The sequence below is a fragment of the Puma concolor genome, chromosome B1 (assembly GCF_028749965.1).
Source record: "Puma concolor isolate L17-30 chromosome B1, mPumCon1.1.hap2, whole genome shotgun sequence".
NCBI classification, from domain to species: Eukaryota; Metazoa; Chordata; class Mammalia; order Carnivora; family Felidae; genus Puma; species Puma concolor.
In genome coordinates, this window is record NC_141670.1 from 45536070 (window position 1) to 45559218 (window position 23149).

General features: G+C 49.6%; 1 long non-coding RNA gene across 2 annotated transcripts in view; it reads left to right on the forward strand.

The window, feature by feature from the left end:
- Nucleotides 1-23149, forward strand: part of LOC147581618 (uncharacterized) — a 52721-nt gene that overhangs the window by 3750 nt on the left and 25822 nt on the right. The gene's annotated exons all lie outside the window — the stretch shown is intronic.

The following is a 23149-nucleotide window of genomic DNA, read 5'->3' on the forward strand; positions in this document are numbered from 1 at the left end:
CAGGGAGAGAGAATGCAGGGTTGGGAGCGGGGGAGGGGAGGCAAGGAAGAGGAAGAGGAAGAGGAAGAGGAAGAGGAAGAGGAAGAAGAAGAAGAAGAAGAAGAAGAAGAAGAAGAAGAAGAAAAAAAAAAAACGCACCAGCCCGTCTGGCATCAGTTCAGAAAGCTCTCCAACTCACACATCTGGTTCTTATATTTCAAAGTTAATTAGTCATATTGAGGCTGTCTGAAGATAAATTTATCATCCAGAAAAAACACAAACAGTCTGAAAAATGAAAGGAAGTGAGGTGACACGGCTTGACGTTTAAATAAATCATTTGAACATGATTAAAAAACTTGTCCTGTCTGACACCTAGCACTCGGGTACTTTGTAAAGACTTTTTGACAAAGACAAGTCCCTGTTTGGTATACAAAAACCCTTGCCATTTAATTACTCAGAATAATCTTGGGCCAATTACTTTTCTGAGTAGCGACCAGGGAGTAAGGCCCGCAGATGAGCCCCGCTCTGGGGTGGCAGTGGGGGGCTTGGTGTGGTCCGTGATTATCCCAGTGACAAACAAAACACCTCAGACGTGAAAGGTTTGGGTCACTGGCGGGTTTTTCTGGGAGAGCAGCGAACATAAAGCGAGTTCTTAATCTGGCTCTCTCTGCATATGACTTGAGTTTGAGCAGGAAATCCTTCCCTAGCCCAAAGAGGAAAGATCCTCTTGACATGCCTGGGCAAATCCTTCCAAGAACCAGATGTGTCCTGTTCCTTACACCTCCCAGGGCTTCGATGACAGTTTGAACTCTGACTAATGGAATGAAGAGTTGGGGCTCTCTCTGCCCCAGCTGTAGTGGGCAGTGGCCAGCTGGGGGTGGTAAAAATGTAAATAATCGTGAGCTCAGATATGCTGGTTTGTTCCTGGGGCAGATGGAAGTGAATTGGCATCCAATACTCCACACTCTCGGACCTACCACCTCCACTTGTCCCCTCCCGGCCACCCTGGCCCTGCCAGTGTCCCCCATGTGCTTTGTAAAGGTCACTGGCTCTTGTTCTTTGTAATGACAGATAGCTCTTCCCAGCCCGGCTCAGCGATGGGGACAGATGTCTGGAGCCGTGGTAGGAGAGATGCTTGGTGGCATCTGTGGGTGTTTCTAGATGTAAAGGAAGAGGGGGGCATTCTAGGGCTTTCTCCACCTCCGTCGAAGGTAAAATGGCTCTTGGGGAGATTTCAGCGTGCCTTCCAGTTTGCCCTTTACTGCATTCCCCATGCAAGACAAGAGTGATATAATCCAACATGAAAGTTTTCTCCTATTAGCAATTTGGTCTCATCAGTTTTGTTAATGGGATAACAAGAGGTGCTGGTTATGGTGCAAAAGTCTCATCATGTTGGTAATTTTCACTGTAACATGTTAGCAATCTGTCACTATTTGTTTCCAGCAATACTGGCAAGAGTCTGCTTACATCAGGGGCTCTCATTTTCTCTCCACACCACCAGGCTGTTTCTCCTTTCTCTGGCTGGGTAGCTTCCCCTGCTTTGATCTGTCTCCGTCCATCTTGCCGGGCCTTTGTTTCTACTTTCCCGTGTGTGTGTCTCTCTCTCTGTCACCTCTCACCCTCTGATAACTTAGTGCAATGTTTGTGTTGGAGGGAAACACCATCCCGGGGCAGCCTGCAACGACAGAGTTCCAGATCTGGAAGCCTCAGATTATCATTGCCCACACCCTCTCCTTTGTCAGGTGGAGAACCTGAGGCCCGGGCAGGAGAAGTGATGTGCCCAACATAGCAGTCCGTTTATTGCAGTCAGTGCAAGGTCAGGCCTCAGACTCTGGTTTCGTGACCTCAAATCCATGGGACCTTTTACTACTTGAGGAACAGTGTCATGTGAAAAAAATCAGCCAGTCCCCGAAACCAACTTTCCTGAACATGGGAAAACTCATCCAGGTCAAGTCAATAAGGTCACAGAGAGCAGTGCGTCTCCTTCACCAACGGAATGGGGCCTTTCCCAGCTTAATCAGGATGAGCCCTCAAACCAGGTGGTTGGCCCAGGTGAGTCATCTGACCAGCTGTGATGTCTCAGTCTCGGGGTCCCTGCTCTGGAATCAAGAAAGGGAGTGCTCTCCTCAGTGAATCCTGGCCAGCAGTGGGGTGGATATAGCTACTGGCCCTGGCCGTGGTCACCAGCTGTCCAGGACAGAAGCCCTGGCCATAAATAGTCTTTCCTTTGCCAGGTGAGATGCTCCTGCCTGCCTCCAGGCCCCATTCCTCTGTTGCAGCTCTGAGAGACCTTCACCTTGTCCTTGTGCATCTGTGGGGTGGCCAAGATTCACTCCTGCTGGAAGCGTTCACTTCCACAGCTGGTGCCTTGAGGTGCCGAGGCTGAGAAAAGCCAGAAGCACCACCCTGTTGTGCAAAGATACCAGATTTCCGTTCATACGGACTGGAGTTTGACCTTAGGTCTGCCACTTAGTGGCTGTGTGACGTCCTAGATACAGAAACTGTTAGTCTCAGTTTCCTTACTTGCCGAATGGGGATTCCTAACAGTGTGCTCGTAGGTTTGTAGTGGGGAGTAGAGAAAATGTGTGCAAAGACCCAGAAGGCTCCAAGGCACACGGTAAGTCTGCCTCTTGCTCACCGTGTGGGCCGGGTGACGTAGATACCTACCTCAGCCATCTTTCGAATTCATTCCCGGCCGTTGCCGAGCTCACAGTTCAGGGTGGTGACCCAGCATGTATCTCTGGAGGTGTCCATTAAAGGGTGCTGGCCTGCCGGAAGAAGTGTTCTATTTCTAGGGTCAAGGAGAATTTCCAAGGTGGAGGGACTTGGAGCAGGAATAAAACATCTGTTGAGTGGAGGGAGAAAACAACTGACCCCTGAGTCACCAGAGGTGTTGACGTTTAGGGGAAAGAATGAACGTTCAAGTGTCTGTGCTGGGGTGGGGGTGCGGGGGGAGGAAAGGAGTAAGAAGACTTTGATTCGGGTGCTAGAAGAGCTACTAGGATTCTACGCAACCTCTCGTCAAAACCTTCCCATGAATTGTCCAAAGCTTCCTTGATTGCTTGTAATGTAACCACCAGCTGACTGTGAAATCTCCGAACAGTCTCATCACGCCTGATGAATAATAAACACTGTTCACAGGGCGGCCACTTGGCCACAGGAGGGGGGCGGTGTGCTCCTCCGAGAGGCGCCTGGCAGGTCTGCAAGAGAGCAGAGCCCAGCCTGGGCCCTGTGCGCGCTCTGGCTGGGTGTTCTCGCTGCCTGTCTGCCTATCTGCTGCTTCCTTTGTAGGTAGCAGATTGTGTGTGTGCGCGCGTGTGCATTTGCCTTTCCTGTAACTCAGGTCTCCACTTGGGAAACCGGAGGGGGAGCAGATTCATAGGGGGGAACAGTTGAAAAAAAAGAGGTGGTCTGGGCAGATAGGATCCAGAGACCTGCCTTCCTCTGGCTGCAGGAGATAGGGCCAGTCTTGTAGCCTCTTTGAGTCTTGATTTCTAGCTGTAGAGACCAACTCATGCTCACTCAGAATGTCATGTCATGTCATGCCTGTCTCCTCGGTGGGGAGGTTTCCCCCAGCACGGGGCCTAAAGTGTCTCTGACATTACTCTGCTTTTTGTTTTCTTTTCGCATCTATCAGAAGGGTTGCCTGTCTTGTTAGTCATGTCCTCTCCGGAGAGTGTAAGCGAGGTGACCACAGGGCCTTGGCCATCCCGTTCCGCTCTGTCTTCTAGTGCTGGCACACGGCACTATGGAGGCCACAGGCACTCAGGCATACCTGTTGACTGAATGAGGGAATCTGCAAAGAGCTGCCATTAATGACTTCCTCTACCTCCTAGGGTTCTTGTGTGGGTCAGATGACAGTAGCTGGGAGAATAATTTGAAAACACGAAAAGAAATGTGCCAAGTGTAAGCCATTGACATTACTCTCCTGTGGGAGGCAGAAGATACTCCTTTGCCAAAATCTCTCAGTAGCCTTGAGGTGAGGCTGGCAGAAACTGGACATCTTCCAAGTGCCTTCCTGCCACCTACACAGGGGTCCTTAAAGCAAGACCTCAGACTGTACGACAATGGAACTCAGATTTACTCACATTTGTGGGGCGTCTGCTGCTTTGCTGCTTTGGGTGCTAGGAGCAGGGGTCCTGAAGTGCGTAATTCACTCTCCTCAGAAAACACCCCATCGAGGGGGCTGGGCCCAACTTGCCGACGAGTAAATTTCCACAGAGCGACACGTGCAACAAGTGGAAGAGGCAAGTTTAGGCACTCGTGTCGCTGGAAGGAGTGATTGGCCCTCAGAAGACAGGGATGACGGCAGGGCCACTTGGAGGATGAGGACCTGTTTTCAAAGAGCTTAAACCTTGGTGGAGAAGTTTGTTGGTTTTTTAAAAATATTTTTAGAGGTTATTTATTTATTTTGAGAGAATGGAGAGAGAGCGTGTGGGCAGAGAGAGAGGGAGAGGGAGAGAATCCCAAGCAGACTCCACGCTGTCAGCACAGAGCTCGATGCGGGGCTCGATCCCGTGAACGTGAGAACCTGAGCCGAGATCAAGAGTCAGACACTTTGCTGACTGCCCCACCTTGGTGGAGGGGTTTCTTTTGCGACTGGGTTTCTCAACTTTCCTTGATCTTGCATGACCACTCCCCACTGCCCTGACATTTTAGACAGCGTTTCCCGATCACCCCCAACATGAAGTTTTAGTACTGCAGATACACAATATATCTGTTTATGTACTGTGGCTCTTTGGAGAGCCACAAACCATCACATTCTCTTAGAGTTTTGCCCCCCCAAGAATCAGTTTCTGCCTCCTCGGGGCAATATTATCCCTGCTGTGAAGGCATGTGATAACATGCCTTTTTGCCCTCCCAGCCAATTCTGCCGACCTCACACAACTCCTACATGCCCTGATGGCTCTGTGTTCTTCCCTTCTATTGACTGTCACCACATATGCAGACCCAGGATAGGCACAGGCCTCACCTCAGTCTCAGGGGGCCTTCCCGGACACCGGTGGCTGTCTCTCGGTGTTAAGGGTGCTCCTGACTCCCTCACCTCCTTTTCTGCTAGGGAATTTGGGGAACTTCCCCTATCGTCACCTTTGCTCCCAGGACCCACCTGTGTGGGCCTGACAGCTCACTCTCGATTTCAGGAAACCAGTGTGGCTCTCCCCTCCACACCCCTCCCTGGCACGTCACATACAGTCATGACTCCGTCATCCTTCCTTGGCCACCCTTCCAGTCACCATCACTCATCTTTCCATTTTCAGCAGCACCGATAGCCCCTGACGCCGCCCGCATGGGCGCCGATGGGACCCAGATGGCCGGGCTAGGCCACGTGCTTCCCATGTGGGGCTTTGGCCTCTAGACTGTCCACCTCCTGAGGGCAGGGGCTGCCTCTGGTTCTTCCTTTCAGTTCCTCCCTCTGCCTAAGGCCGTGTTCAAGAAATTCTTCTTGGGGGATAGGCATAATTTTTTCCTTCTTGTCACGATAAGCGAAAGCAGGAGTTGTCCTTTTTATAAATCTTCCTGTGGACTTCAGGGCACAGAGTAGGGGCTCAAGAAAATGTTAGTTGAGTGAAGTAGGCTGGAGAGTGTTTGCTCCGTGCAGACAATGTAAGGCTCTCAGGTCCCGGCAGCCTGGAATTTTGCTTTCAGAGTCAGATGGCTCCCAAGGCTTGAACCCCAGTTTCTCAGGAGCTGAGAAAGACACCTGCCCGGGTCACCTGTTGTCACAAGGTTAGTGTACCCCTGGAGGGAGAGCCGTCGACATTTTAGCTCCGTCGTGAAACCAATTATAGTTGCGAAGCAGTGCTTTCTATGTTCTGTCCTGGGCGTCTCAACAACGCTTCTTTTGGGGGCCTTTTTTTAGAGCAGCCTCTGGTTGGGTTGGATTAGCAGAGACATTTAGACATTCTGCTTTGCAAATTACCGGAGAAATTATATCCCTGTCATATTTGAACACTCTGAAATAGGAAAGAATTACTTTATTGGGTGTTCCCCCTCCCTCCTCCTAAATGTTCGAAGCTAACGAAATGTTTTCAAGCAATTTCTTGCCACTAGGTTTGGTGGAACTTACTTCAAGTGTCTTTCCAGAACCTTTCATAGAAAAGTAATTGTGTAATTAGCTATAAATTAGTAAAAATTATGCTAATTACTTCCAGGTGTGACATATTTTGTGCTTAAAAACAAGTAAGAGAAATAAAGGGGCTGTCACTGTGGTTCCCAAGTGAAGGTTGGCCCAGGCAGGCTTGACAGGCTGATGGGCACATTTACCTAATATTATTTTTTTTAATTATGTAATTTCAGAATAAGTACAAACAGACCCGAGAACACAAGTACAACAGACAAAACCCAGGGGTGGTTCTTTTTTTTTGTGTGTGTGCTTAATTAAAAGGAGCCTAAGCAGGAGCTTTTCCAGTACTTTCCATTTCACAGTAGTAATGGGGGAGCTGGAGGTGGAGGCGGGGGGGGGGGGGGCGGGTGACGAGTATCGGTGTCGGGGGATGTCTCTGGGATTTACAGGGTCCTTAAGCCAGAAGAGGTCCAATGGTTCTCTGGAGGTTTGCCCTCTCTTCACACCCCCTTTACCCTTTCACTTGTTGATATTAAGGTAATGTGGACCATGGCTCAGAAATGTCAGCCATCGTGTACTAACGGATTGCCTTCATTAGCATGCATCGCTTTATGTGGCACAATGCTTTATCGTACTGGTCTTTCTCACATCTTTCTCCCCACAATCCTGTCAAATATGTAGGACAGGTACTGTGGCCTTCATAGTGTCCCTGAAAGTCGGAAGGACCACTTTCTCTTGGCATGGGGTGAAGGGAGAAACAAGGAGAAGGTGGAGTGTCCTTCCTCTGTTTGTTGCTTTCTCCTCCTCCGCCTCCTCCTCCTGTTGAATGAATTTTGAAGTTCATTCAACAATGCTCGGTACTTCTCTGCATTCACTGGCAATGGCGGTAAGGTACAAACCAACCAATCAGTCGAACGTATTGGGCCCTGTGGTAGGTGCTGGGCATCCCGAAAACCGGTATCACAGGAGAGCTCACTTGTGGAGAAGGTAGACGTGAGGAACTGATTCCATGGGATATGAGGAGTACTGTCACCACAGTGATGCTAGGTCTTGGGTTTCCTAAGGATGGCGCCATGTTCAAGCATTCTGTCTTCCCCTAAAAACATTTGTGTGCGTGAAACATTGTGTTCCCAACTCTGGTTTGGAGGACGTTTTTCCCCAAGCTGTAATAGAGTAACATAGCAAGGGCTGAAGCTGGATGAGGGTCCTTCTCACAGAGGACAGGCATATTAGCTGGATATTCCAGGGTAAGTAGAAATTTTGCAGGCAGAGGAGGGGAAGAGAATCCTTCCAGTCCATGGAGGTGATGGCTGGGAAGGACTCTGAGGGTTGACTGAGGACGGTCTTTCTGGTTATAATGCTTGTATTATTTGACCTTCCCCATGGAGACCTGGTTCATAGCCTCAGGAAGAGAAATGTTAGGTCTGATAGGTCAGCTGGGCTTGGAGGCAGAAGAAACCCCCCCTCCCCCACCCCCGCCCCACAGGAAAGCAGAGAACCCCCGCTGCTCAGGAGGAGACTTCCTCTGTGGGATTTCTGACAGAGTGGCTTCCCAGGCTCTGCTGGTCACCATGCGGTCTCCGCTCACCTCTCAAGGTGGCTCACATGTCAAGGCTTCACGGCCACAAATGTAAGGCAATGGATTGTTTGGCTTTTTAAAATCTTTACCTATTTATTTTGAGACAGAGTGCAAGTGGGGAAGGGCAGAGAGAGAGAGAGAGAGGGAGAGAGAATCCCAAGCAGGCTCCGTGCTGTCAATGCAGAGCCTGACGTGGGGCTCAGTCTCACAAACCATGAGATCATGACCTGAGCCGAAACCAAGACTTGGATGCTTAACCGACTGAGCCACCCAGGTGCTCCTAAGCCAATAGGTTGTTAAGGGGCGGCTGATCTGGGGGTAGCCCCACTGAATGAGGGCACCAGCTTAAGGAGGAAAGGGAATGAGAAGCACACGTGTGTTCCTTGCCACCCTTGACATTCTCCACAACCTTCTTATAAGTTTCTTTCGGCTCTCCAGATTGAAAAAAAAAAAAAAAAAAAAAAAAAAAAGAAACCCCATTGAAATATCTTTTTGCAACTGGAAAGTAGAGAAATATTAACAAAGCGTAGGAAGACTAAAAACAAACCCCAATGACAGCAACAAACTCAAACAAAAAGGCGCGGCGGGCCAGGAGGCGGGGTGCCGGTTCGGGTCCTGACGGCTCCTCGTTGTTCAACTCGCTTGACCTGAGTCACTTTTCCTGTCCAGCCTTCTGATTGTGCATTTTTAAAACAAGAGGGTAGAGCCAATTTATCTCAGAGTCTTTCCAGCTCTGATCTGTCACCTTTGCATTTCAATTTTGATTTTTGGTAGCGGCATGAGAATAAAAACCTTTATTCTTCCCTTGATCCTCAGCTCAGAGAAGATGCGGGTAAGTGGGCTGAGTGTCACTTAGTCTGAAGAGGGGCCACGGACGGGTCTCCATCTCACAGTTAGGCTCGGGGACATTCGGAAGTGTCCTACCGTCAAAAAATCCTTTCTTTCCTACAGTTTCCATTTTCCCAGGGTCAAGGTGCTTCCTTGACAAAGAACCCTGTGGTGTGTGATCGGAAGCCCAAGTTGCTTTGCTTCCTATAAAACACAGCTTGTTTGCTTCCACTGGTCCTACCATAACGTAACCATAGTAACAACACTAATAATGACGAGGATGCTGAAGGTGAGGGGGCTAGCATCTACTGAGCGTGTGCCTCTGTGTGTCAGACGTTATTCTAAGAGCTTTGTGTTTATTAACCTATTTAATCCTGTGCGGTAGGTATCATTCTTTTTCCCATTTTACAGATGAGGACACAGGCACACAGAGAAGTTAAATGACCAGGACCCTTTGTGCTGGGCTTGAGGAAGTTGCATGCATTTGGAAGCAGATGCTTGCCGCTTCAAGCCCTAGACTCCCCAGCCAGCCACCCGAGGCTCTTGAGGATTAAAGGAGACAATCTTTGTGACAAGTACTTTGCAAACTGTAATGTGCCATACACATGTGGACAGAACCCAGTGAGGAGGTGGGGCAGATGGGACTCATCTGGCCAGCGGTAACCGAGCCTCCCACGCAGGGACAGCTGGAATCTCAGAGAAAGGCAGAAAAGCTGAAGCCCAGGGTGAGGGAGAGAATTCCCTGCAGGCAGATCGGTGGTGTCTCTGCCCCGAGGCTCCCTCCCCTTTTGGGATGTGTCTACGTCCAGGCAGCAGGTGTGAACCAGGCACAGCACACACACTGGGGCAGGCGGCCTTCCTCCTGGGAGCCCAGCCTTTAGCAGTTTGATTCTCCCTGGTTCTCTCCCCAGGTAGAACCAGGCAGGGGTTGATCTGCTTTGTCATCATCTGTAAGATCAAGTCCATCCACGGTGGCTGACATACGAGCCCTCCCCAGCAGGTCCTGCCCTATGATCTGGTTATATTTCCTGCTGGCCTCCACTAAGCACCTCTCTCTGCTCCCGTGGCCACTCTCCTTGGCGTTCCCTGCAGATAGCGTGCTGAGGTCACTCTGGAGCCTTTTCGGATGCTGCTCCCTTTCCTGAAATACTGGCTTCCCCCCACTCACCCCCAGTGACAGCTGAGTTCTACTTCTAATTTCAAGGCCTTTCCTGCAGGCCTTTTTTCCTTCTGTGAGCTTTCAGGACTTCTATCTCTAAGAGATGGTATTACTTGGCTATCTGGGTATAGCTTTTCTGGAGGGCAAGGGATTGGCCCATGACTCAGTACCTCCCCCCACTTTTAATTTATTTTGAGAGAGAGGGAGACAGCGAGCAGGGGAGAGGCAGAGAAAGAAGAAGAGAGAGAAAAATGATATCTGTACCGCCAGCGCAGAGCCTGATGCAGGGATCGAACCCACAAACCATGAGATCATGACCTGAGCTAAAACCAAGAGTCAGACGCTTAACTGACTGAGCCAACCAGATACCCCCCCCCCATTTTAATACCCTTAAGTTTTACCTTTTAGACTTTGCTCATAGTGGGTGTGTAGACACTATTTATAGGAGGGGAGAGGAATGATTTAGACTCCCTTAGCTTTTCCGTGTAGACTCTTTTTGGGAGCAGTTTGGTTAGTGTTCATCTCCAAGGCTGGTTTTACTCTGGGACTAGGAAAGCACTGTAAGTGACTAGAGCTCAGCCCCCACTGCCCACAAAGGACATTTGTGGCACATCAAAGCCTTGCTAACTCCCACCCGTCAGCAACTCCCACGTCGGGGAGGTCAGTTGCCTGACGTGGAGTCTTGCCCTTGGCCAGATGAGAGATCTTCATACACGTGCTTTCCTGGCCAACATCACTTGTGGTAACTTCTGGAAGGGAGAATTTTAAAAGTCAAATGCATTCTGTAAAGGCACTTGTTAGTGGGTCTTTGTAGATGTGGTCACGACCTGGCGCATAATTTGCAGGGCTAAGTGCGAATCGAAAACGTGGGCCCCCTTGTTCAAAAATTATTAAGACTTTCAAGGTAGTGACAAGCAGAGCGTTATTCTAAACACGGGACTTTCTGGGTGCCGGGGTGGGTGGAGGGGGACGTGGTGGGGGTCTGTGTGGCTAGACCGGTGGCCGCAGGCTCAGGAAGCTGGCTCTGCTATGCTGTGAGTGTGATGGCTCTTACTGCTACCGTCCTGGCATAGATGGTGATGGTGTTGGTGTATTCTTTTTACTGGGCCCAGTTTCCAAGTTGGGTAATAATTTTAAGTATCTTGCATGTGTCCAGCACTATTTACAACACCGTGGCGGGGGGGGGGGGTGTTTTTAATTTGTGTTTTTACAGGCTCAGTAGAAGATAGGGGTTCTCCCCTGAGAGATATTTACAAAATTATAAAAGAGACAAGAGGTGCATACATTCAGTTCCCATATATCACTGTCAGATGAAGAAGAGGGGGCTCAGAGAGGCTAAATGATTTGCCCAGTGTCACACAGCTACTCCAGGACTTGGGTACTTTGCGCGTGGCCTTGCTCACAAAACACTTCAAGAATGGTGTGCTTCGGATGGGGTGCTAGGAGCCGCAGGAGGTCAGAGAAGCAGGGGTCACTGGTCAGGGCCATGGACTAGTCATGGCTGACTTGGAGAGCAGGAAGGGTTCTGGCTGGGGGTGGAGGGAGGGGAGGGAGGCTGGGAGGGAGCACTCTGAAGTCAGGGAGGTGGGTCTGGCTCCAAGAGAGATGGGGATCTCTCCCAGACCCTCTCTCCTCAGTGCTCACCTTTGTTTACTCCTTTCCTTCTCAATAAGATAACTGTTCCCCACAGCCATCTCTCTCCTGATTCTAGTTCCGTTTGAACGTGTTTTCCAAACTCTCTGGATCACAATCTATAGCAAAAACTATTTTCCGGTGTGGGCCAGTATACACATACGTGTGTGTGTGTGTGTGTGTGTGTGTGCTTGTAAGTTTTGTGTTTATTTACCTTTATGACATCTGACGCAGTCTGATGTTTTCTGTTATACTCTATTATGTAATTAAAAAATTCAGATAATGACACGCCAAATTGAGGCATGCCCTGAATATGAAATATTGCTTTAACTCCACTCTGCCGTGGCTCCTAGACAGGAAGAATTCTTCTTCACTCTAACGGTATGTCTTCAGCTTTCTGAGCCTGTGGAACTTTCTCCTTTTGGATGCCTAAAGCTCATCTTGCTGGCACTCACCCTGGGATCCCCACTCCTCCTAAGTTGGATTTCATTATATTTTTATGCATTTGCATCTTCTCTGCCCAATACAAGGGAGTATGACTTCCTTGCAGAGAAAACACATGCCTAAGATACACAATTAAACGTGGAAGGAAGTGAGAACTCACAGAGCCCGTTTTCCTAGCCCGTCTGAGGCCCAGCCCTGTCCTTTGCCAGAGCAGGCGTTCAGTAGGACTTTCTAGATCGAAGACTCGGTTGAGAATCTCAGAAGGGACTTGGGAATTTTCTGAGGGGTTGACTATAACCTCAGCACTGCTGGTTTAAAAGGCCTCTCGGTGGGGCTTGCTTCTGTGTGTTCCCACAGCGAGCTCTTGGAACTCCCTTTTTTGGCTATTCCTTGCCTTGTCACATTTCTCTGCCGACAGCCTTGCAGCCTCAGCAGCACGTCTGGGGCTTACATCCTATAGCTTTTTCCTGAGCGATGCTAGCTGGGATGGTGGAGGGTCGGACAAGACACGCTTGGCCTGGCCGGCCCCCTGAGCCAGACAATAGAAACCCTCCAACACAAGCTCCCTACGCCCGCCCCATGATGTGGGGAGAGCACTGGGCTCAGTGTCTGAACACCACACTTCAGGAGTCCCCTTCCCCAGACGAATGACTTTGGGGAAATGGCCTGGCCTCTTGGAACCTCATTTCTCTTCATTTGACACCTCCTGGGCTTATTGAGATGACCACGTTAACGAGCACGTGGAAACTTTAACTGTATGGCTGTCTAACGATACCTGCATTTGTAACTTATATTTGCACAGCAGCGCCTTCCCCTGCCTGTCTTTTAACGACCGCGTGAGCTGTTTTACAACCAGCCTCAATTTACCGAGCAACTGAGGTTTGGTTGGCCAAGATGACTCGGACTAATAAGGGGTGGAGATAGAATCCAACTCAGTTTTCTTTTTCCAAAGTCTGTATTCTTGTTATTATCATCATTGTTTCATGTAATTATATCAGCCGATTAAGTTAATTATTATTTTCTCCAGCCCAGGGGTGCTCTTAAGGGAGTGCATTTCTGTTGATGCAGGGAGGGTTGGCTCATGGCGGGTCTGGGAGGCAGTGATAGGAAAATGAGAGGAAAAGAAGGGAGAGGGTATGAGCAAAGGGCTAAGTTTAGGAATCACGTGAGGCTGGTTGTGGAGGGATTCCTGGGTCGTTTCATTGCTGTTTCAGCGCCTTGGGTCTCTGGGCAGCCATCAGACACGCCATCCGTGATTTTAATCAACAAACCAATGAACCGATATTTACTTGGGGATTTAGAGGCTGACGCAGAAGACTCATCGTTGGAGGGCACTCTGCACTGGGGTCATTTTCCATGGCCACACAGTCCCAGACCGCTAGCTCCTGAGTTTGGAATTGAAGGGGGTGATGTTCTTGGGAGAGTTTGTGAGCCCTTGGTGGTTTTCTTTCCTGTGTCCTGTCAATGCAGAGGGGAGAGGGTGGTGTCAGTGTTGGGGTGGGACCGTCTTCTTTGATGACTCAGCCTCCCCAGTGAGAGGCACCAGTCAAGGGTGACTTCACTTCCTTTTGTCAGTTTCCAACCTGGTCTTTAAAAAGTGCTTTGACATTCGTTTCTCCAACGAACCCTCCCAGGGATCCCATGTGGTGGATTCTAGCACTAACCCATTTTATAGGTGAGGAAACTTGGGTCCCAAGAGAACCCATGACCCACCCAACATCATGAAGCCAGGTTTGTTTCTAGGTCTTTTGATGATAGAGCCCACCACAATCATTCTACTTTTCTTCCGGTGCCTCAGCTCTTGTATAAAGGGCCAGGTAAGAGTGAATGCGAGTTACCCAAGCAGTCATGAATTGCCATGGGCTCCTACAGAGGATCTTCAATCCCGCGACTCTCGCCTCCTGTGTTGAAGCTTTTGGTGTTCTGTTCTCAGTTACTTCCTCTGGAGGATTGCTTTCCAACAGGTGTTAACACAGTGATCTGCATAACTATTAATTAAACCTTTGATACGGGGTCTGTAAAAGCAAACCAAATAATTCAGAAGGTCCCATTTCTCACCACCTCTTAGTGGTAGCTATTGTTAGTAGTTCCATATGTGGCTTCCAGACATTTTAAGCATGGATATGCTGTATATGTATGTGTGTGTTATATATAAAATGCTTTTAAGCATAAGCAGGATCCTACTATGCATATAATACAGCCGCTTGCTTTTTCACTGAAAAAGAATTTATGGACATGCATTCATGTTAGTACCCATGGCCCTACCTCGTCCTTTTTAATTCATGCATAGTATTAATATTTCATTTTATGGGTGAACCCGTTTATTTAACCTATTATCTATTGATGGGCACTTAGGTTGATTCCAGCTTTTTTCTATTACAAACAGTGCTTCAGTAAGCATCCTCATACAGTTGGATGAATTCAAATAAATGAATTTTCTGGCATGTAGGATTTGTGCATTTAAGATTTTGATCGATACTGCCACATTGCTCTCCAAAGAGGTTGTCCCCATTTACGACATCAATCTAAACATTGTTTTTTTGCATGTGTTCAGTAAATGCTGGGGAAATTGGTCCTGGCAGTTTATTCAATTATTGTTGTGATTCAACTATCCACTCTGCTCAGGGGTGATTCCATCACATTCTGGGTGTGTGTTTTAAATCCTATCTCTGCCCTCACTGGCTGGAGGATTGTGGGAAGTCGGCTTGACTTTTCTGAGCCACGATTTCCTCATGGAGATAACAGTACCTCAGTTAAAGAATAGAGTTAGGGACATTGGGAATATTGGTCAGGCTTCTTGCCCAGTGCCTGACACACAGGAGGTGCTCAATCAGTGCATCCTATCTTTATCCCCACAAGGGCGGTCAGCTTCTGCCATTGGGCCCTAAGGAGAAAGGATTGCACAGTTTGCCAAAGGACTCAGAGGGGTGACCGAGGCACTATTGTTAGTGGTCTCTCTAAATTTCTAGTGGCAGAGTAAACACTCTTAACTTCGTAAATGGCAAGTCTCTTTAGGGCAGTGACTTCGTTTTCTACTTTGTGATGTTAGAGCACTGAGCCTGGGCCTGGGATGTGGCAGGTTCATTTGGGGTGACAGGTGAGCCAGGGTCTTCACCGGGGACTGTGCGTATCAGGAGACCCCATGGAGGCAGAGTGTCACTTTTAGATTCTACATCCACTAGGAGACATAAGTTATGCTTCTCACTTTTTCCATTTGGAGAATTTCAGAAAGAAGCCTCAGTGGAAGTTGGGGGAAGGCAAAGAACCAAAAGCTGGTCTAGGCCCAGAAATCTCCTTGGAGAAACTGCCTTTGGGACTTGGCGGTGAAGTGGGAGGCAGGGCCTGATGTTGTCTGGGAAGCCCTGTGGGTAATTTGCACGGGGGGGGGGGGGGGTGGAGTGAGGGGCTCTTGGACCCCGAGTGGCACCCTGGCCTCTCTGGCTGCGGTATTTTGAGCCCCCTCTCTTCCACTGGGCTGGTGCTATGAGGGCTGCTGCCTTATTGTCCCGGGGACTTTCCACCTACTCTTCTGGTCTTTTCTCGCTCTATTTTTAGAAAGGGCCCTGTCCTTCTTTCCCCCATCAGCCACCCTCCCCACACTGCCTGCCTGCTCCAAAGGCATCTGGTGTCAAGAACTTTATCTGGGAGGCTCGATCCCTGAGGTCTAGGGCTGTCAGTCACAGCTCAGCGCGTTGGCCTGTGTACACATGGGGGGCAGGGAGGAAGCAGGGCCGTGCCCTGGGGCGTGGGAGTAGATTCAGGACAGTGGCCAGGTGACTGGAGTTAGGATCTGGGTTTGCCCACCAACATCTCACTGTATCACATCTCTCTGTGCCCCTAGGCTTCCCTTCTGTTAAATGCAGTTACACCTGCCCTTGTCTCATCATGAGGGAGCTCCAAGGACAGTCTGATACCAAAGCAAGAGAAATCACAGAGGAAATTCCTCTGTCAGTAATTCAAGAAGGTGGTGTTGCATTTGTGTCTCTCATGAGTCCTTCGGGATCGAAATGGGCCAAACTAATCATATCCATGCAGAGGTTGGAACCTCCTGCCTGCCTGTGCCTAGTTTATTCACAGAGGGCTAAGTCTAAGTTCCTTCCCTGTCCTTACCAGCTGTATGATCTTGAACAAGTTACTTAACCTCTCTGGGTCGGGGCTTCCTCATATATAAAATGGACATTAGCAACTCATTAGGTTGTGACGGGATTCGATGTTATCATTGTCTTTGGCTGCACATGAAAATCCCATTTCAAGGCAGATAGGTAATACTTGGCCTTCAGTCAAGCAGCCTATAGACCAGTATGTTACAGACAATGCTATAGCATGCTCTTGACTCTATTCAACCCCCCCACTGCTTCCAGTGGGGAAGCTTAAGGAAAGGCAAAGCCTCTTTGGTGGCAGTAGAGTTTTTCAAAACTATATTCCATCTATTCCACTCCATTGCATTCCATTCTATGGCATCAATACCATTCAATATGCTTTCCCTGAGACATAGTTGGCTGAGTCAGGAAATCTGACTTTCGTTGGCTCAGCCTGAATCCTAGAGTAAGAAACAGGGACAGAAAAGGCAAATCGGAATCAAGGCTCTGCTGAAGAGCTTCTGAAGAAAAGAGTAATGACCTCTGAGCTCTGGCTTCTAACTTAGCCCCTGTCTGGGCATGGACCAAAGGCATGGGTCCAGAGTTGAAAGAGAAGCCTGGTCTCTAAGCAACCTGTTCATGTTGGTTTGGCTTTGCGATGAAAGTGAGGAGTGATTTCCACTCCTGGGCAGCTGGGCTCTGGACATTTGAGAGAGATGAGGTTAATTGTTCCCATCTTCAACTTGGCCTGGGTCCTTTTTATTCCCACAGCAATTCCATTAAAAAAAAAAAAAGACACAGGCTTGTATATGTGTTACACACACACACACACACACACACACACACACACACACACACACACAGGAATCCAGAGAAAAACAGATGAGCAAGCTTACTACCCAGGTCCTATCTGTAGGCCAATTGGGAAGGAGTGAAGACCCCTGTGGCTTGAATGTTGGTATCAGCACTATCAAGTGTTGATTGAGTTTTTGGTCCCAGTAGGAAAAAGCATGTGTGAAATTCAAATACAGAGTTTCAAACCCTTGAGCACTTCCTGAGAGTCTCAATGGCTTTAATGAAGGAAGGGCATCTCTTTGATGGCAAATGATTATCCCTCACCATGCAAGCACAAATGGGATCATAATTAAGGATTTTGATATATGTTCCTCCTTGCCATGGATGGGAGCTGGCATGTAGGTTCTGTTTATCTACGTCTCCATAACTTTATATTCCCCTCTACCAGAGGGATGTTGCCACATGCAAATGAAAGGTTATATATTTGTAAGTATTTCTGTAGCTTAGCGATCAGTTTGGAGCCGTTCATTTCTCCCTCTCTCTCCTCTTCCTTCCTCCTCCCCCCCTTCTAGTACCATTTTGTAAATTCTGAACCAGACGCTGGCTTCCTAGAGCTGCTTACATTGCTTGAAATGCCGGAGATCCTCATACAGGGTGGAGAACAGGAACATGGTGCTTGGCCTGGTCCAAGTGCTCTCCTACCATTCTCTCCTTCCAGTGTCTTTCTTGTCTCCTTCTTTCCTTATGGGGCTGTCCACAGGGGTGGTGGCAGTTGAACTGGTGCCGAATTGTGAATGTATATTAAATCTTCCCAGGGCCGAAGGAGCCAGGAATGCCACCAGATAACTTAACTCCTGTCGCCCCTTCATTCAGCAAATGTATGTTGATTGGGTGTTCACCAAGGCGGGGCACTACCCTTGACTAGGAATAGGAAGGCCAATGAGATGCGTTCCCTGCCCTTTGGGAGTTTTCGCACCTGGCCTCTCTTACTCTTTATCCTTACCTCATCCTTTACCAGTGTGGACCACTTTCTCTTCTTTCCACCTCACCCTGACTTTGAGGCATCCCAGATGATTTACTCATTTCCAGGATGGGCACACGTGCTCCTACCCTGCCTTCTTCGAATATAGCCAAAGCCATGAATCTGTGCCAGGGAGAGTAGATTTCTTTCCAGACAGATTGCTATGGACTGAATGTTTGTGTTCCCTCAGAATTCACGCGTTGAAACACCAAGAAGATGGCATTAGGAGGCAAGGCCTCTGCGAGGTGAATGGGACATGAGAGCAGAGCCCTCAAGACTGAGAGTAGTGCCATTACAAAAGGGGCCCTTTCCACCGTGTAAGGACACGCGAGAAGACCACCGTCTATGCACGAACCAGGAAGCAAGCCCTTACCATACCCTAAATCTGCCAGCACCTTGATTTTGGACGTTGCAGCCTCCAGAATTGTGAGAAATGTTTCTGTTGTTTAAAACTACCCAGTGTGTGCTATTCTGTTAGAGCAGCCTGAAAGGACCAAAACACAAATGTAAGGACAAGATAAAGGGCGGATATAGTTCCTGAAGGTGCCGAGCCAACAGTGGCTGCCCATGAAGGTTGATTTCTAGTCCAGGTAGCATGGAAGAGACAGGGCTCCCATAACACTGGGGTCCAGGAGCCAGTTCTTATTTGTGTAGAAGGCACCCTCGGTTTAGGGAGAGCACAGATGGGTGGGTTTTCTGCACCCACGGCAGGGTCTCAGAGCCAGCCCCACTCAGCTATCCAGGCATGCAAGGCGTGCAAGCTTCAGAGGGGTTGGGCCCTCCCCAGGAAAACTGGCGAGAACGAGGACTTCTAACTCAGATCACTGAATAGGTGGTAGTTATGAAGATCCACCCAGTGACCAGGGGCTTGGGCTTCTGCAGATGCTCTGGCCGTGGGAGCTTGGTGCCTGTGTCTGGAGGGAGGCCGAGACCGCAGGAGGAGGTCAAGGGCTTTCATCTGTGGGACGTGGAGCCGGCCATCTCATTACACGGGATCACCGGGCCAGGAAATTGTGAGGTGCTACCAGATCGCAGCCTAGTGCCCTTTGGAAAGAGGCGAGCCAGAGGACATCGGGGCTGTGTAGTTAGCTGGGCCAGGGGATTTCACAGTGATTTGATTCGGGCTGCTCAAATTTCTCCCTCTGAGCAGGCCTCTGCCTTCCATTTCCTAGGATTCCCCAAGGACCCACCAGCCCTTCGGGAGGTCCCTCTGCTACCCGTCCCTCTTGGGCGTTGCTGTCCACTCAGGGCCGGGATGAGGAATGAGGGTGGCGGGTCCCCTCCAGCCCCAGACCTCTTCCAGGGCGGGCTGGAGCCAAGCCCTCCGTCCTTGGGCTCTCCTTGGGTGGGGGGGGGGGCGTGCGGGCACTTCTCGCCCTCGCGTGGGGCGTGACAGGCCAGGGACCAGGCCACCAGCGGGGGTGGGATGGCGGGGCCTGTCAGGCAGCTGTGACAGGCCGGCTACCTGCCCGCCTGCCCGGCAGCTGCTAATTGGGGAGGCGCGGAGGGCAGCGGCGGGGGAGCTGGGCCCTGCGGCGGGCGCGCCACTGCTCGTCCCCTCCGTCACCGCCTGCCCTGCCGCCTGTCACCCGCCTCCGACTGTGGGGCCCATCTGGGGCTTCCTGGTTGCACTTCTTATTTTCAATTTTTTTCCCCCCAGGAAAGGAAAGGCTGGAGAAAGCAGGCTGTAATTGGGCTTTGGAAGGTTCTCGCTTGTCAGAGGAGGTGTAAGCCTTGAGAAGCAGCTACCATTAGCATAAGTGTGCTCCCCCCGGGGGGAGAGAGGGGGCTTCAGCACCTCCCCAGGGCCCTTCCTGGCCGGGGAGACAGCTCCCGGGATGGAACGTGTGGGTGCAGCCCTGCCCGGCTGCCTCCTCCCGCGGGGTGGTGCCACTCAGCGCCTACCCACCCCCCCCCCCGCCTGCCCAGATGGAAGATTCTAGACGATTTCAGAAGAAGACAAGCCGTGTACTGAGGCTGGGTTAGATGTGTCTTCACCACTCACCCCGACCCCAACCTCCCACACTCAGGACTTCCAGAATCAGCATGGCAGGGCCCAGGGGGACTCCGGCTCATCTATCACCCCTTTCTTCTGGGCAGCTGGGCCAGAGAAAGGCAGGGGCTTGCCGAGGGTCACACCTGTAGTTAGAGGCAGGGTTAACTGGACCTCAAATCTCCATCTTGGGCTTGGAATGATGGCGGGGATTCCCAGGGTGCCTTTTTACTTTCTCTCCCAGCCAACGCCGGTTCAGCCCACGGGTGTCACTGAAATCACGTACTTAGGGACTTATGCATTTGGATTCCAGCTAAGCTCACAATTGTACAGCAGATTCTCTTGGGAGGGCTAATACATTGAGCTCTGTCAGTAATTTGTCCCTTAGGAAAAATGATAAGGGAGATAAGGGTATTGGCTACCTGGGGGCTAGTGTGTGTGTGCTTGGGGGCTGTTCGGAGGAGGGAGAGTCTGGCAAGGGGGAAGAAGGGCCTGGGACTCTTCACCCGGGGGCCAGGAGAGCTGAAGGGGGAGTCTGAGGCCCCTGCAACGAATTTCATCTACTGCAGATTTTAGCTCCATCTAGGCTTACCCTTCTGTGCTGCCCCCCCTCCCGCCCCGTGGGCAGGTAAGGAGTCCACTGCCCGCCACGTCCCTCCTCGCAGCTGCCATTCTCCCAGAGTCTGTGTGACAGAATGGGACCTGTGGGGAAAGCCGCCACGTCAGCACCCAGCCCCGTTTTGCACTCCGGCAGCTAATTAAAGCCAGGAAGGTAATTTATTGCTGAGGGAGAATGTGCGGGAGGTTTGGCTTCCTTGAAATGGCCCCCAAAGAGTTATGGAAAGCTAAAGTGGGTTTTCAGAAGCAAAAGTTAATTACTCTTCACTTAGCATTTCAGTGTCATGTGGCTCGGAGTTACACACATGCTGAGTGGAAGCCTTTACCCAGACATGGGGACGGAGGGGAGCATGCTGGAGCCAGGGATTCCAGGTGGCTGGCCATCCCCTGGCAGTGGATCAAAAGTGCCACCCATCTCCCCACGAGGGATAAGGCTCTGCCTGCTCCAGGAAGCTCAGCCCCAGGTGGGGGCGGGACTGGAAGGCATTCATTTCTGTGGAAGAGAGTTCCCACGTGGGAGAAAGAACGCTGCTCTGCAAGCAGGAGACTGGGGGTGGCGGCTCCCAGCTCTGCCCTGACAGCTCTGTGGCTTGGCTGAGCTCTTTCCCCTCGCTGGGTCTCACTGTTCCCTTCTATTTAAGGATCACTGAGGCACGTCTTCACTTTTGGCGGTCTGATCATTTCCTTGACACTATCGTCCCTGGGTCTCTTTATGGATGCCATTCATGCCGTGCGGCCCATTTGGTAGAGGGGGAGACTGAGGTATAGGCTATCCCACCAGAAGATAATGGAGGATGTGGGAGTGACTTCGCTGTCAGCTGAAAACTGATGCATTTGCCGCCTAGAAATAGGAGCTTCTTGGGGCTGAAAGTGTTTGTTAGATTTATGGATGGATAATGGCATTTGGGAAGGCAAATGGCATGCTGGCATGAATCTGGGCCACTTTGGGAAGAAAGGGTAAAAGATTCTGTCAATGAACTTTCTCATTGGGGCCAAACAGAAATGGTGCAAAAGCTGCCTTGCACACTTATCTGTATCTAAAGGCGGTAATTATCCTGACTGTAGATATGCTTACTATTAGGTGCTAAAAATTTAAAATGATTGCTACTCAGGAGTGCTGATGCCTAGGGGCACTTGTACCCCAATGTTTACGGCAGCACTTTCAACAATAGCCAAATTATGGAAAGAGCCTAAATGTCCATCAACTGACGAATGGATAAAGAAGTTGTGGTTTATAAACACAATGGAATACTACTTGGCAATGAGAAAGAATGATATATGGCCTTTTGTAGCAACGTGGATGGAACTGGAGAGTGTGATGCTAAGTGAAATAAGTCAGGGAGAGAAAGACAGATACCCTATGTTTTCACTCCTATGTGGATCCTGAGAAACTTAACAGAAGATCATGGGGGAGGGGAAGGAGAAAAAAAAAAAAAGGTTAGAGAGGGAGGGAGCCAAACTATAAGAGACTCTGAAAAACTGAGAACAATCTGAGGGTTGACGGGGGGTGGGGGATGGGCATTGAGGAGGGCACCTGTTGGGATGAGCACTGGGTGTTGCCTGGAAACCAATTTGACAATAAGTTTCATATTAAAAAAAAAATGCTTGCTGCTGTTTATGTTTAAGGGGCTGACTCGAGAGGCTCCCACTTGATCTTCCTAGCCACATTTTGGGGGGGGGGGCGGGGAGGGCGTTGAGCAAAGGTGAGGATGTGGAGGTGCTGTGCTTAGGTTTTCAGTTCGAGGTGGTTTACGAAGAGTAATGAGTTCCAGAGAGAGAGGACGCCCATCTTAGGTGGGTGTTGCATGCTAAAGTCAGTGGGGATGGTGGGTCCAGGAAAGGCAAAATTATTTCTGAAAGTCCTTATATCGTAGGGATTTCTCCTGGAAACTCAAAAGTGAAAAACTTCTTTCTTCTTCTCCTTCTCCTCCTCTTTCCTTCTCCTTCTCCCCCCTCTTCCTCTTTCTCCTCTTCCTCCTCTTCCGTCTTCTTTGGCATTCCTACTGGTCATCTTTTTCCTGGACCTACGTAGAGCGTCTAGTCTGAAGGGAGATGGAGACTGTGATGGAGTAAAGAGAGTCTACCCTGTTGACATTTTGCACATTAAATCTGTGTGTTTCACCACTTACTCTGTTGTCCCAATAAATCCAGGAAGAAAAGACTTAGACCAAAGTATCTGCAGATAATATGAGCTCATTGAGAATTTTTTTAAGCAATGAGTCAATAAAAGTCTTTAAAAATTCTTGTCTCATGCTGTCACTCCAATATCATGGGTGATGGAATTATATAGATACATGATTTGTGGATGTGGTTGAATAGGGTGGTGTGGTTAAAGAACTATAGTGAAAGTAATTAAGTTCCCTGGAGACAAGATGTGACACCCAACAGGAATGCTTTAGCACCTCACACATATAATATTAGGTGTCCAGAAGCAATCACAGCACTGTGAATCTGAGAGTGTTGGAAATGAGATTGGATTCCCTTTGCACAAGCCATCTACCCAGCAATTTGTAGTGAATTCAAACATTATTGAACATTCTTTCGGAACCCTCCCTCTCTTATTAAAAAATGTTTCTGTGTCTAGGATTGTTGGGTCAAACAGTCCCCACTTACCTTGAAGATGGGCTGGACGGCTAAGAATGAGGTCAGAATCCCAGCGAAGCCCGGAATGGGCTGAATGTCAGCCAAGGATGTACTTAGGTCATGTTCTTAACTGCAAACCCTGACTGTCTGTTGTTTAGCTAAGGGCCAAATTACCACTTTGGTATAGGCCTCAATAAATGGCGATGAAGTGGCCTTGGATTTTGTTGACATGTTTTTAGACCAGAGACTGCATCTAGGACAGGGCATCACCCGCCATCATGCTGAATTATTACAAGCGTGAGCAGCATTTGCAAAATGCAGGCATCTTTCACTCTGCCTAGTTGGTGGGTAGAAGCGATCTCTATGATGATTAGG